This window comes from Eriocheir sinensis, chromosome 7 (genome assembly GCF_024679095.1).
Source record: "Eriocheir sinensis breed Jianghai 21 chromosome 7, ASM2467909v1, whole genome shotgun sequence".
Lineage (NCBI taxonomy): Eukaryota > Metazoa > Arthropoda > Malacostraca > Decapoda > Varunidae > Eriocheir > Eriocheir sinensis.
In genome coordinates, this window is record NC_066515.1 from 1,587,318 (window position 1) to 1,600,564 (window position 13,247).

The window sequence follows — 13,247 nt, forward strand, 5'->3', positions numbered from 1 at the left end:
GCCCTTGAGTGTGTATTTCCCAGCAGCAGACCTCACCAAGCTACAGGAGTGGAGCAAAAAGTGTCTGATACAATTCAATGAAGGAAAATGTAAAGTCCTGCACCTTGGGAGGGGATATCCAGCACGCCAATACCACATGGGAAACACTCCACTATCCACCACAGAGGCAGAGAAAGACCTAGGAGTGTGTGTTACCAGGATACCAGTGAAGGGATATCCAGCACACCAATACCACATGGGAAACACTCCACTATCCACCACAGAGGCAGAGAAAGACCTAGGAGTGTGTGTTACCAGGATACCAGTGAAGGGATATCCAGCACACCAATACCACATGGGAAACACTCCACTATCCACCACAGAGGCACAGAAAGACCTAGGAGTGTGTGTTACCAGGATACCAGTGAAGGGATATCCAGCACACCAATACCACATGGGAAACACTCCACTATCCACCACAGAGGCAGAGAAAGACCTGGGAGTGTGTGTTACCAGGATACCAGTGAAGGGATATCTAGCACACCAATACCACATGGGAAACACTCCAGTATCCACCACAGAGGCAGAGAAAGACCTGGGAGTGTGTGTTACCAGGATACCAGTGAAGGGATATCTAGCACACCAATACCACATGGGAAACACTCCAGTATCCACCACAGAGGCAGAGAAAGACCTAGGAGTGTGTGTTACCAGGATACCAGTGAAGGGATATCTAGCACACCAATACCACATGGGAAACACTCCAGTATCCACCACAGAGGCAGAGAAAGACCTAGGAGTGTATGTTACCAGGCTACCAGTGAAGGGATATCCAGCATACCAATACCACATGGGAAACACTCCACTATCCACCACAGAGGCAGAGAAAGACCTGGGAGTGTATCTTACCAGGCTACCAGTGAAGGGATATCCAGCACACCAATACCACACGGGAAACACTCCACTATCCACCACAGAGGCAGAGAAAGACCTGGGAGTGTATGTTGCCAGGCTACCAGTGAAGGGATATCCAGCATACCAATACCACATGGGAAACACTCCACTATCCACCACAGAGGCAGAGAAAGACCTGGGAGTGTATGTTACCAGGCTACCAATAATAATAATAATAATAATAATAATAATAATAATAATAATAATAATAGTAAAACAGACATTAGATTGATATTCCTGAGTTAATTTATCTTTCTCCAAACACATGAATAATAAATGAATTAATAAACCAACAAATTAATAACTCTTCCACTCCAGAAAATACATCAATAAATAAATGAATAAGGTTGATACAATAGACTGTCACCTTCACTATCATTCACTATCATTAATATCTTTACTGCCCTCACTATCATCTATGAACACTTCACTATCAAATCATTGTTTTTTTAAGTACTTTTCCTTCCTATAATACAGTCACTATCACCAGTCACTATCATTGCTGTTCTCACTATCATCAATGAACACTTCACTATCTAATCATTGTTTTCCTGAGTACTTTTCCTTCCTACAATATGCTGTCACTATCAGTCACTATCATTGCTGTTCTCACTATCATCTATGAACACTTCACTATCCAATCATTGTTTTTTTAAGTACTTTTTCTTCCTATAATACAGTCACTATCATCTATGAGCACTTCACTACCTAATCACTGTTTTTCTAAGTACTTTTCCTCCCTACAATACAGTCACTGTCATCATCACCATCTACCTCCCTTTCACCATCCCTATTATATTGCTAGTTCACTATTTTCACTATTAGCTTGAACCATGAACCTCAATTTCCTATTAAAATATACTATCACTATCAAAATCACCATCATCTTCATATCACTCAATAACACAAATAAAAAACAAAAAATGGAACTGTCCTTACCTTAGACTAGGAGACGTGCGTGTGCGTGTGTGTGTGTGTGTGTGTGTGTGAGACTACCTCGGTATTTTTCAATTTTCATCACTTTCAATGTTGTTGTTTACTTCTTTCCGCACAAAACTTGAAACTAATGATATTTTCGTTAATGTTTTCCTTTTCTCTGATTATCTTTTTCTTTATAAACACTCCATTCTGATACTTTAACATCCGATTAGATTTGACGTATTTTGTGGGCATAATCTGATGTTTTTTCCAGTAAATTTTTATGTCTTTCGTCGCCCAAGATTCAGCATTTTAGGCAAGTGTTGTTTTCCTTTCCTACGATTATCTTTTCTTTTTAAACACTTGACACCGATACTTTTTCGTCCGATTAGATTTGATGTATTTTGTAGACGTAATCTGATGTTTTTTTCCAGTATACAGGTAACTCTCGATTTATGTGAGTTTGGTTTACGCGTTTGTGAAATAACACGGGGTCCAAAATCCAAATGTTTAATTTACATGTGTTTTTCACTTATATGCGATATTTTATGGAGTGTCCACCAGATGTCTCACGCAACTGGACTCACACGGCGCCGCGGCCACACAGCTGAGCTCAGTTCTTCCCGCGCGCCACTTGAACAACAATACAGTACCCACACTACTCAACAACAACAACAACACCCTCGCTGCTGTGCTACCACGAGGGGAAGGGCAGCCAGAGGAGGAACCACGAGAGGGAGAGGAGTCAGAGTGATACAGTAGGCAATAAGGGTACAAACCGACCTCTTGTTGGATTTACATTGTTTTTGATTTATGCGACCTCTTCAAGGACACAAGACTCGCGTAAATTGAGAGTTACCTGTATTTTGATGTCTTTCGTCATTCAAGATTAGATTTGACATTTTTTGGGCGTAAGGTGATGTTTTTTTCCAGTAAATTTTGATGTTTTTTGTCACTCAAGATTAGATTTGACATTTTTTGGGCATAATTTGATGTTTTTTCCAGTAAATTTTGATGTTTTTCGTCACTCAAGATTAGATTTGACATTTTTTGGGCATAATCCGATGTTTTTTCCAGTATATTTTGATGTTTTTAAATTTTGATGTTTTTAAATTTTGATGTCTTTCGTCACTCAAGATTAGATCTGACATTTTTGGGCATAATCTGATGTTTTTTTCCAGTAAATTTTGATGTTTTTCGTCACTCAAGATTAGATTTGACATTTTTTGGGCATAATCCGATGTTTTTTCCAGTAAATTTTGATGTTTTTCGTCACTCAAGATTAGATTTGACATTTTTTGGGCATAATCTGATGTTTTTTCCAGTAAATTTTGATGTTTTTGTCACTCAAGATTAGATCTGACATATTTTGGGGCATAATCCGATGTTTTCCCAGTAAATTTTGATGTTTTTTGTCACTCAAGATTAGATTTGACATATTTTTGGGCGTAATCCAATGTTTTTTCCAGTAAATTTTGATGTTTTTCGTCACTCAAGATTAGATTTGACATTTTTTGGGCCTAATCTGATGTTTTTTCCAGTAAATTTTGATGTCTTTCGTCACTCAAGATTAGATTTGACATTTTTCGGGCGTAATCCGATGTTTCTTTCCAGTAAATTTTGGTGTTTTTCGTCACTCAAGATTAGATTTGACATTTTTCGGGCGTAATCCGATGTTTTCCCAGTAAATTTTGATGTTTTTTGTCACTCAAGATTAGATTTGACATATTTTTGGGCATAATCCGATGTTTTTTCCAGTAAATTTTGATGTTTTTAAATTTTGATGTCTTTCGTCGCTCAAGATTAGATTTCACATATTTTGGGCATAATCTGATGTTTTTCCAGTATATTTTGATGTTTTCCGTCAATCAAGCTTCGTTATCTTAGGCAAGTGATGTTTGGGGCAGTGCTGGGACAACTAACCAAGAAGAACTATCCAATATATTAATTTTTTTCCTTGTATTAATATTGGCCACGATTATCACTTAACTAACTTTTTTGAACTATTTTTGAAGGTTATTTTTTCTTGTAATTTTTATTTATTTTGGCGAGTTTTTTTTTGTCTTGAATCTTTGTTGTTGTTTTGAGCCTGGGTCGAATTTTTCTTGTTTGTTTTTTTGTTTTGAGTTAGTATTACAATCCTTATTCTATTGCATAATTTTTTTTGAATACTTAACTCTATATAATGGCTACTGGACCTTATATTTCTTCTTGCGTCAGTACCAGCCAATATTTTAACCCACGTCAAGGTATTTTTCTATATTATCTAATTTGCTTTCATTTTCAGCTTTCTCGGTGCGCTGCCTTGTTTTAGAATCCGCAGCATCATTCTTCCTTATCATAACCTATTTTCAGTTATTTTTACCTTCCTTATAATATTTCCTTCCATTGGTATTACCTTCATATTCCTAGTTCCCTAATTATATCTCTTTATTAACCCGGTATCAGCAGGGATCATGTTTCTTAATGGTCCCTCCAAGCGAGAAAAATGAGAAAAAATCACCCCTCACACAAACCATTTCATAATATATATCAACGCATTTGGGATCAGATTATGTATCATCTATTTTGGGGGGTTTATATCATGGCACAAATTTGGCCTGTTGCTGCTACACGGTAAAGCTACAAATTTGGCCTGTCACTGCTACACGGTAAAGCCACAAATTTGGCCCGTCGCTGCTACACGGTAAAGCCACAAATTTGGCCCGTCACTGCTACATGGTGAAGCCACAAATTTGGCCCGTCGCTGCTACACGGTGAAGCCACAAATTTGGCCCGTCGTTGCTACAAGGTACAGACTCAAATTTGGCCAGTCATTGCTACACGGTGAAGCCACAAATTTGGCCCGTTGCTGCTACCGGGTTAAACAAACAAAAATAACAACAAAAAACTATACCTTACCACAGCCAGTATTAATTCTTGCAATATAAAACAATTATTAGTACACAATAATTGCAGTTAGTATCACCATTTATAAGCTTGACTGTCATTAAGACCGAGTTAGTCAATCATCACTGGATTCACTAACAACCCAGCTAATGGTTAATGGCTTTGTTAATCACAGCGGCATTCATTAAGGACACTGGCACCAATATCTCATTTCCTACCTCACCAACCGCTCCCTCGTTGACCCCTGTCTTGTACCAACCTTCAAACCTCCCTTCTGTATGAATGAACACAGGTCAAAACAGGTGTGGAAACAGTGGCGGTGTGGCCCACAGGATCCTGCAGCCCCTGACCCTACAGCAAACTACAATAGAAATGTTCGTGATCTTACCTACAAGGGGTTTGGGTCGGTAATATAAGACAGTTTGGGTTCGCACATCAACTATTTCTAAACGTTAACCCAGTAGCAGCGGGGATCATGCTTCTTAATGGTCCCCCCAAGCGAGAAAAATGAGAAAAAATCACCCCTCACACAAACCATTTCATTATATATATCAACGCATTTGTGATCAGATTATGTATCTATTTTTTGGGGGGGAGGGGGAGGACACATTTGACAAGGCTTTCGTAGGAACTTTAGGCATTTTCAGGGGTAGTTTTATGACCCTGGTGGTAGTTTGACCCTTCCTCTGTACCGTGAACCTAAAGAAACACACATTTGACAAGGCTTTCATAGGAGCTTTAGGCATTTCCAGGGGTAGTTTTATGACCCTGGTGGTAGTGTGACCCTTCCTCTGTACCATGAACCTAAAGAAACACACATTAGACCCCGAATGATCCCCTCTTTAACCCGGTAGCAGCGACGGTCCAAATTTGTGGCTTTACCGTGTAGCAGTGACGGGCCAAATTTGTGGCTTTACTGTGTAGCAGCGACGGGCCAAATTTGTGGCTTTACAGTGTAGCAGCGACGGGCCAAATTTGTGGCTTTACCGTGTAGCAGCGACGGGCCAAATTTGTGGCTTTACCGTGTAGCAGCGACGGGCCAAATTTGTGGCTTTACCGTGTAGCAGCGACAGGCAAAATTTGTGGCTTTACCATGTAACAATGACGGCCAAATTTGTGGCTTTACCGTAGCAGCGATGGGCCAAATTTGTGGCTTTACCGTAGCAGTGATGGCCAAATTTGTGGCTTTACCGTGTAGCAGCGACGGGCCAAATTTGTGGCTTTACCGTGTAGCAGTGACGGGCCAAATTTGTGGCTTTACCGTGTAGCAGCGACAGGCCAAATTTGTGCCATGATATAACCCCCCAAAATAGATGATACATAATCCAATCACAAATGCGTTGATATATATTATGAAATGGTTTGCGTGAGGGGTGACTTTTTCTCATTTTTCTCGCTTGGAGGGACCATTAAGAAACATGATCCCTGCTGCTACCACCATTGGGTTAAGAGGATTATTAGTTAAATCCATTTGCTACATTCTGGAATTGCACATACATACAATTCCGTGTGCGGCTGTGTACATTTCCACACCTGCATTCATATCTACACTCTTTCCTGTGCTGTCCAGGATGTGAGGGTTGGCACAGGAGCACAGCAACAGACCAGTTCATAAGATAGGAAACAAGATATGTACACAATATAACCTAACCTAACCTAACCTAACCTAACCTGCCTTCATGTCTACACTCTTTCCTGTGCTGTCCAGGATGTGAGGGTTGGCACAGGAGCACAGCAACAGACCAGTTCATAAGATAGGAAGCAAGATATGTACACAATATAACCTAACCTAACCTAACCTAACTTAACCTAACCAAGGGCACAGTGCATTCAAGCTAGAAATCGAGCAAACAGGGTACTGGGATTTATTTCAAGGAGCGAAAGCAACAGAAGCGCCGAAGTCTTCCTCAAACTAACCTAACCTAACCTAACTTAACCTAACCTAACTTAACCTAACCAAGGGCACAGTGCATCCAAGCTAGAAATCGAGCAAATAGGGTACTGGGATTTATTTCAAGGAGCGTAAGCAACAGATGCGCCGAAGTCTTCCTCAAACTAACCTAACCTAACCTAACTTAACCTGACCAAGGGCACAGTGCATTCAAGCTAGATATCGAGTAAATAGGGTACTGGGATTTATTTCAAGGAGCGTAGGCAACAGAAGGGCCAAAGTCTTCCTCAAACTAACCTAACCTAACCTAACCTAACCTAACTTAACCAAGGGCACAATGCATTCAAGCTAGATATCGAGCAAATAGGGTACTGGGATTTATTTCAAGGAGCGTAAGCAACAGATGCGCCGAAGTCTTCCTCAAACTAACCTAACCTAACCTAACCTAACCTAACTTAACCTAACCAAGGGCACACTGCATTCAAGCTAGATATTGAGCAAACAGGGTTCTGGGATTTATTTCAAGGAGCGTAAGCAACAGAAGCACCGAAGTCTTCCTCAAACTAACCTAACCTAACCTAACTTAACCTATCCAAGAGCACAGTGCATTCAAGCTAGAAATCAAGCAAATAGGGTACTGGGACTTATTTCAAGGAGCGTAGGCAACAGAAGCACTGAAGTCTTCCTCAAACTAACCTAAAGGCGGTGTCACACTAGCACTTTTTCCGTCGATTAATGCGATTTCCGTCGATTTTTCATCGTTCCGCATGAACTTATCGCATGAATTTGTCAGACGATCAGGATCGTTTCCGCCTGCAAATTTCCGCCTTTGTTTACATTTCCAAGACCAAGACCGAGACTTTCCGCGTGGCTTCAACCTGTCTCAAACGCTCTCCTGCAGTGACAGCCTTCCTCATCCTGGTGTCACTTCTGGCAATAAGAGGTGTCACTAACTCCAGAAGTCTGTGGTACTGGCTCTTGTCCAACCTGATCCAATTCTTCAGAGTCTCATGATCCTCTAAACTCAGCTCTTTTAACAGCCTGTGGTACACACTTTCTCTTTCCCGACGAGCCAACCATGAGCGCATCCATGCACGCTTTTTGGCTTGTTTAGCTCTAAGTCTCTCACAATACACAGTATTGGGTTCAAACAGCGTATCTTTGCCATAGCGTGGACTCCATGTTTGTTTACATTCCTTGGTCTGTGCCGACGGAAAGTTTCAGACGAAACACAGTTTGTGTGTGACAGGCCGCAGCCAAGATATCGACGATTTTCAGAAAAACGACGGAAAAAGTTGACGGAAAAAGTGCTAGTGTGACACCGCCTTAACCTAACCTAACCTAACCTAACTTAACCTAACCAAGGGCACAGTGCATTCAAGCTAGAAATCGAGCAAACAGGGTACTGGGATTTATTTCAAGGAGCGTAGGCAACAGAAGCACCGAAGTCTTCCTCAAACTAACCTAACCTAACCTAACCTAACTTAACCTGACCAAGGGCACAGTGCATTCAAGCTAGATATCGAGCAAATAGGGTACTGGGATTTATTTCAAGGAGCGTAAGCAACAGAAGCGCCGAAGTCTTCCTCAAACTAACCTAACCTAACCTAACTTAACCTAACCAAGGGCACAATGCATTCAAGCTAGAAATCGAGCAAACAGGGTACTGGGATTTATTTCAAGGAGCGTAGGCAACAGAAGGGCCAAAGTCTTCCTCAAACTATATTTATCATTAGTTAGACCTCATCTCAACTCTCTCTCTCTCTCTCTTAATAACCCAACTAATGACACTTATGTTAATTGCTAGTGAAGTTTTCAGTTAGCCAGAAATGATATATATGTTAGTTAATCATAGCAGTTCACTAATAACCCAAGTAATGCTATTAATTCTGCTACTTAAGCTCGGCAGGCAAGGTGGTGGTGGTGGTGGTGGGGTAATGAGGCCAGCCAGGCAGCGATGGGTGTGGTGAGTCCGTTAGTAAGGGTGGGGAGTGGGTAGATGGGTAGATGGGTAGATGGGAGGTGGTGGTGGTGGTGGTGCTTACATCCGTCTCTCCTCACTGCAAGACAGACAGGGTGTTGGAACATTTCATTAGCCTATTGGATTACTTATAAATACAGGTTACTTAAATTATAGGGCCCTGGAACATCTTAACTTTAATGGGCCAGGGTGATCACAGTGAACTAGAGCTTATCATCTCCTGCCTCATCCTACTCTCCTTCAAGACTGTGGATTTTTTGGGGTATGATATAACCCATTAATCTACTGCTCTGCACGGATAACTGAACTTTCTGACATCCTTCTCTACATGTTCCCATATATATGTTTTATGATCCATAACCACTGTTTTTCACCCTACTCATGGTATACAAAACACTTTAGACAATAAATTTTCATGTATTAAACTCCAAAACTTAGAATTATCTTGATGTAGCTCTTTCCTCTTAACCCCTTCAACACGAGGATGCGTTTACTGTGTCCCCGTGCCATATCCCATGACCTTCATTCTGCGTCCTGGCTCGCTTTAGCCAATATACAAGTTATTTTATCTCTACATTTAATCTTACATCTAAAAATCATCAATTCATTTATGTTTCTTTATGTGCATCATTTAATTCTGCATTTTTTCATATATAATACATGATTGTGTTGAAGGGGCTAATGTCAAACAACACATTTTCACATATCCAATTCCTATATACAGGATAGCCCAAAAGTCACGCACCACAGAGGAATATGACTAATCAATTTGTAATCCTTAGGGTGCAGGACTTTTGGGCTACCCTGTATATTCAATTTTTTTATCATATCTCGTCTCTTAGTCACTACTGCCATACCTGTCATAGGAACCCCTAGGGCACGACAACAGGGGGAAAGGAATTCATTAATAATCCCAATACATGTACACTGGGGCAAGGGAACACATATTAATATACTCTGTGTGTGAGAAGGGCGGGAAGGGAAGCACGTCAATATCGCCTGGATGGTATTTAGAACCCTGTCGAAATTCCAGTGATATCAAGACAAATTTAGTTCCTTCAAGACAAATTTAGGTCCTTCAAGACAAGTTTAGGTCCTTCAAGACAAGTTTAAGTCCTTCAAGACAAATTTAGGTCCTTCAAGACAAGTTTAGTTCCTTCAAGACAAGTTTAGGTCCTTCAAGACAAGTTTAGGTCCTTCAAGACAAGTTTAGGTCCTTCAAGACAAATTTAGGTCCTTCAAGACAAATTTAAGTCCTTCAAGACAAGTTTAGTTCCTTCAAGACAAGTTTAGGTCCTTCAAGACAAGTTTAGTTCCTTCAAGACAAGTTTAGGTCCTTCAAGACATGTTTAGATCCTTCATGACAAGTTTAGGTCCTTCAAGACAAGTTTAGGTCCTTCAAGACAAGTTTAAGTCCTTCAAGACAAGTTTAGGTCCTTCAAGACAAGTTTAGGTCCTTCAAGACAAATTTAGCTCCTTCAAGACAAGTTTACTTCCTTCAAGACAAGTTTAGGTCCTTCAAGATAAGTTTAGGTCCTTCAAGACAAGTTTAGGTCCTTCAAGACAAATTTAGGTCCTTCAAGACAAGTTTAGGTCCTTCAAGACAAGTTTAGGTCCTTCAAGACAAGTTTAGGTCCTTCAAGACAAATTTAGGTCCTTCAAGACAAATTTAGGTCCTTCAAGACAAGTTTAGATCCTTCAAGACAAGTTTAGGTCCTTCAAGACAAGTTTAAGTCCTTCAAGACAAGTTTAGGTCCTTCAAGACAAATTTAGAACCTTCAAGACAAATTTAGTTCCTTCAAGACAATTTTAGTTCCTTCAAGACAAGATTAGATCCGTCAAGACAAATTTAGAACCTTCAAGACAAATTTAGTTCCTACAAAATTCCAGTAATATCAAGACAAATTTAGTTCTTTCAAGACAAATATAGTTACTTCAAGACAAATTTAGTTCCTTCAAGACAAATTTAGTCCCTTCAGGACAAATTTAGTTCCTTCAAGACAAGTTTAGAACCTTCAAGACAAATTTAGTTCCTTCAAGACAAATTTAGTTCCTTCAAGACAAATTTAGAACCTTCAAGACAAATTTAGTTCCTTCAAGACAAATTTAGAACCTTCAAGACAAATTTAGTTCCTTCAAGACAAATTTAGTTCCTTCAAGACAAATTTAGAACCTTCAAGACAAATTTAGTTCCTTCAAGACAAATTTAGTTCCTTCAAGACAGATTTAGAACCTTCAAGACAAGTTTAGGTCCTTCAAGACAAATTTAGCTCCTTCAAGACAAGTTTAGGTCCTTCAAGACAAATTTAGTTCCTTCAAAATTCCAGTAATATCAAGACAAATTTAGTTCCTTCAAGACAAATTTAGTTCCTTCAAGACAAATTTAAAACCTTCAGGACAAGTTTAGTTCCTTCAAGACAAATTTAAAACCTTCAAGACAAATTTAGTTCCTTCAAGACAAATTTAAAACCTTCAAGACAAATTTAGTTCCTTCAAGACAAATTTAGTTCCTTCAAGACAAATTTAAAACCTTCAAGACAAATTTAGTTCCTTCAAGACAAATTTAAAACCTTCAAGACAAATTTAGTTCCTTCAAGACAAGTTTAAGTCCTTCAAGATAAATTTAGAACCTTCAAGACAAATTTAGTTCCTTCAAGACAATTTTAGTTCCTTCAAGACAGATTTAGAACCTTCAAGACAAATTTAGAACCTTCAAGACAAATTTAGTTCCTTCAAGACAAATTTAGTTCCTTCAAAATTCCAGTAATATCAAGACAAATTTAGTTCCTTCAAGACAAATTTAGTTCCTTCAAAATTCCAGTAATATCAAGACAAATTTAGAACCTTCAAGACAAATTTAGTTCCTTCAAGACAAATTTAGTTCCTTCAAAATTCCAGTAATATCAAGACAAATTTAGTTCCTTCAAGACAAATTTAGTTCCTTCAAGACAAATTTAGTTCCTTCAAAATTCCAGTAATATCAAGACAAATTTAGAACCTTCAAGACAAATTTAGTTCCTTCAAAACTCCAGTAATATCAAGACAAATTTAGTTCCTTCAAGACAAATTTAGTTCCTTCAAAATTCCAGTAATATCAAGACAAATTTAGTTCCTTCAAAATACCAGTAATATCAAGACAAATTTAGTTCCTTCAAAATTCCAGTAATATCAAGACAAATTTAGAACCTTCAAGACAAATTTAGTTCCTTCAAGACAAATTTAGTTCCTTCAAAATTCCAGTAATATGAAGACAAATCTAGTTCCATGACTGTCAAGATGATTCGGAAACTTTAGTGATGGCAAAGAAAGCTTGAACCAATACTTTTTTGAGTCTGTAATGTCTTCCTTTCACACCCAACACTTTGCCTACTTCATGAAGGCACTCTGGGCACGGCTGTCTTATTTAGCAGAACTACCACATCTACAGCAAGCTTTGTTTATTTTTTTGCCCTTTACTGACTGCTGCCAAAGTGCCTTCATGACCTGAGCGGACTGTAATCTAACCTAACCTGAGTCTCCCTTCCAAGACAAGTCGAACCTAACCTAACCTAACCTAACCTAACCTGGCCCTCCCTTCCAAGACAAGTCGAACCTAACCTAACCTAACCTGGCCCTCCCTTCCAAGACAAGTCGAACCTAACCTACCCTAACCTGGCCCTCCCTACCAAGACAAGTCGAACCTAACCTAACCTAACCTGGCCCTCCCTTCCAAGACAAGTTAAACCTAACCTAACCTAACCTGGACCTCCCTTCCAAGACAAGTCGAACCTAACCTAACTTAACCTAACCTGGCCCTCCCTTCCAAGACAAGTCGAACCTAACCTAACCTGGCCCTCCCTTCCAAGACAAGTCGAACCTAACCTAGCCTAACCTGACCTGGCCCTACCTTCCAAGACAAGTCGAACCTAACCTAACCTGGCCCTCCCTTCCAAGACAAGTCGAACCTAACCTAGCCTAACCTGACCTGGCCCTCCCTTCCAAGACAAGTCGAACAAAACCTAACCTGGCCTCTCCTTCCAAGACAAGTCGAACGTAACCTAACCTAACCTAACCTGGCCCTCCCTACCAAGACAAGTCGAACCTAACCTAACCTAACCTGGCCCTCCCTTCCAAGACAAGTCGAACCTAACCTAACCTAACCTGACCCTCCCTTCCAAGACAAGTCGAACCTAACCTAACCTAACCTGGACCTCCCTTCCAAGACAAGTCAAACCTAACCTAACCTAACCTAACCCAACCTGGCCCCCCCTTCCAAGACAAGTCAAACCTAACCTAACCTAACCTGGCCCTCCCTTCCAAGACAAGTCGAACCTAACCTAACCTAACCTAACCTGGCCCTCCCTTCCAAGACAAGTCGAACCTAACCTAACCTAACCTAACCTGGCCCTTCCTTCCAAGACAAGTCGAACCTAACCTAACCTAACCTAACCTGGCCCTCCCTTCCAAGACAAGTCAAACCTAACCTAACCTAACCTGGCCCTCCCTTCCAAGACAAGTCGAACCTAACCTAACCTAACCTAACCTGGCCCTCCCTTCCAAGACAAGTCAAACCTAACCTAACCTGACCTTAATCCGGACCTACCCTGCCTGACCCTTCCTCACAATCCATGCCAAGCCTTCTGATTTAACCCAATC

At 40.2% G+C, this 13,247-nt stretch overlaps 1 protein-coding gene across 1 annotated transcript in view; it reads right to left on the reverse strand.

Moving 5' to 3' along the window:
• Positions 1–13,247, reverse strand: part of LOC126991849 (uncharacterized) — a 37,604-nt gene that overhangs the window by 16,657 nt on the left and 7,700 nt on the right. The window lies entirely within an intron of this gene.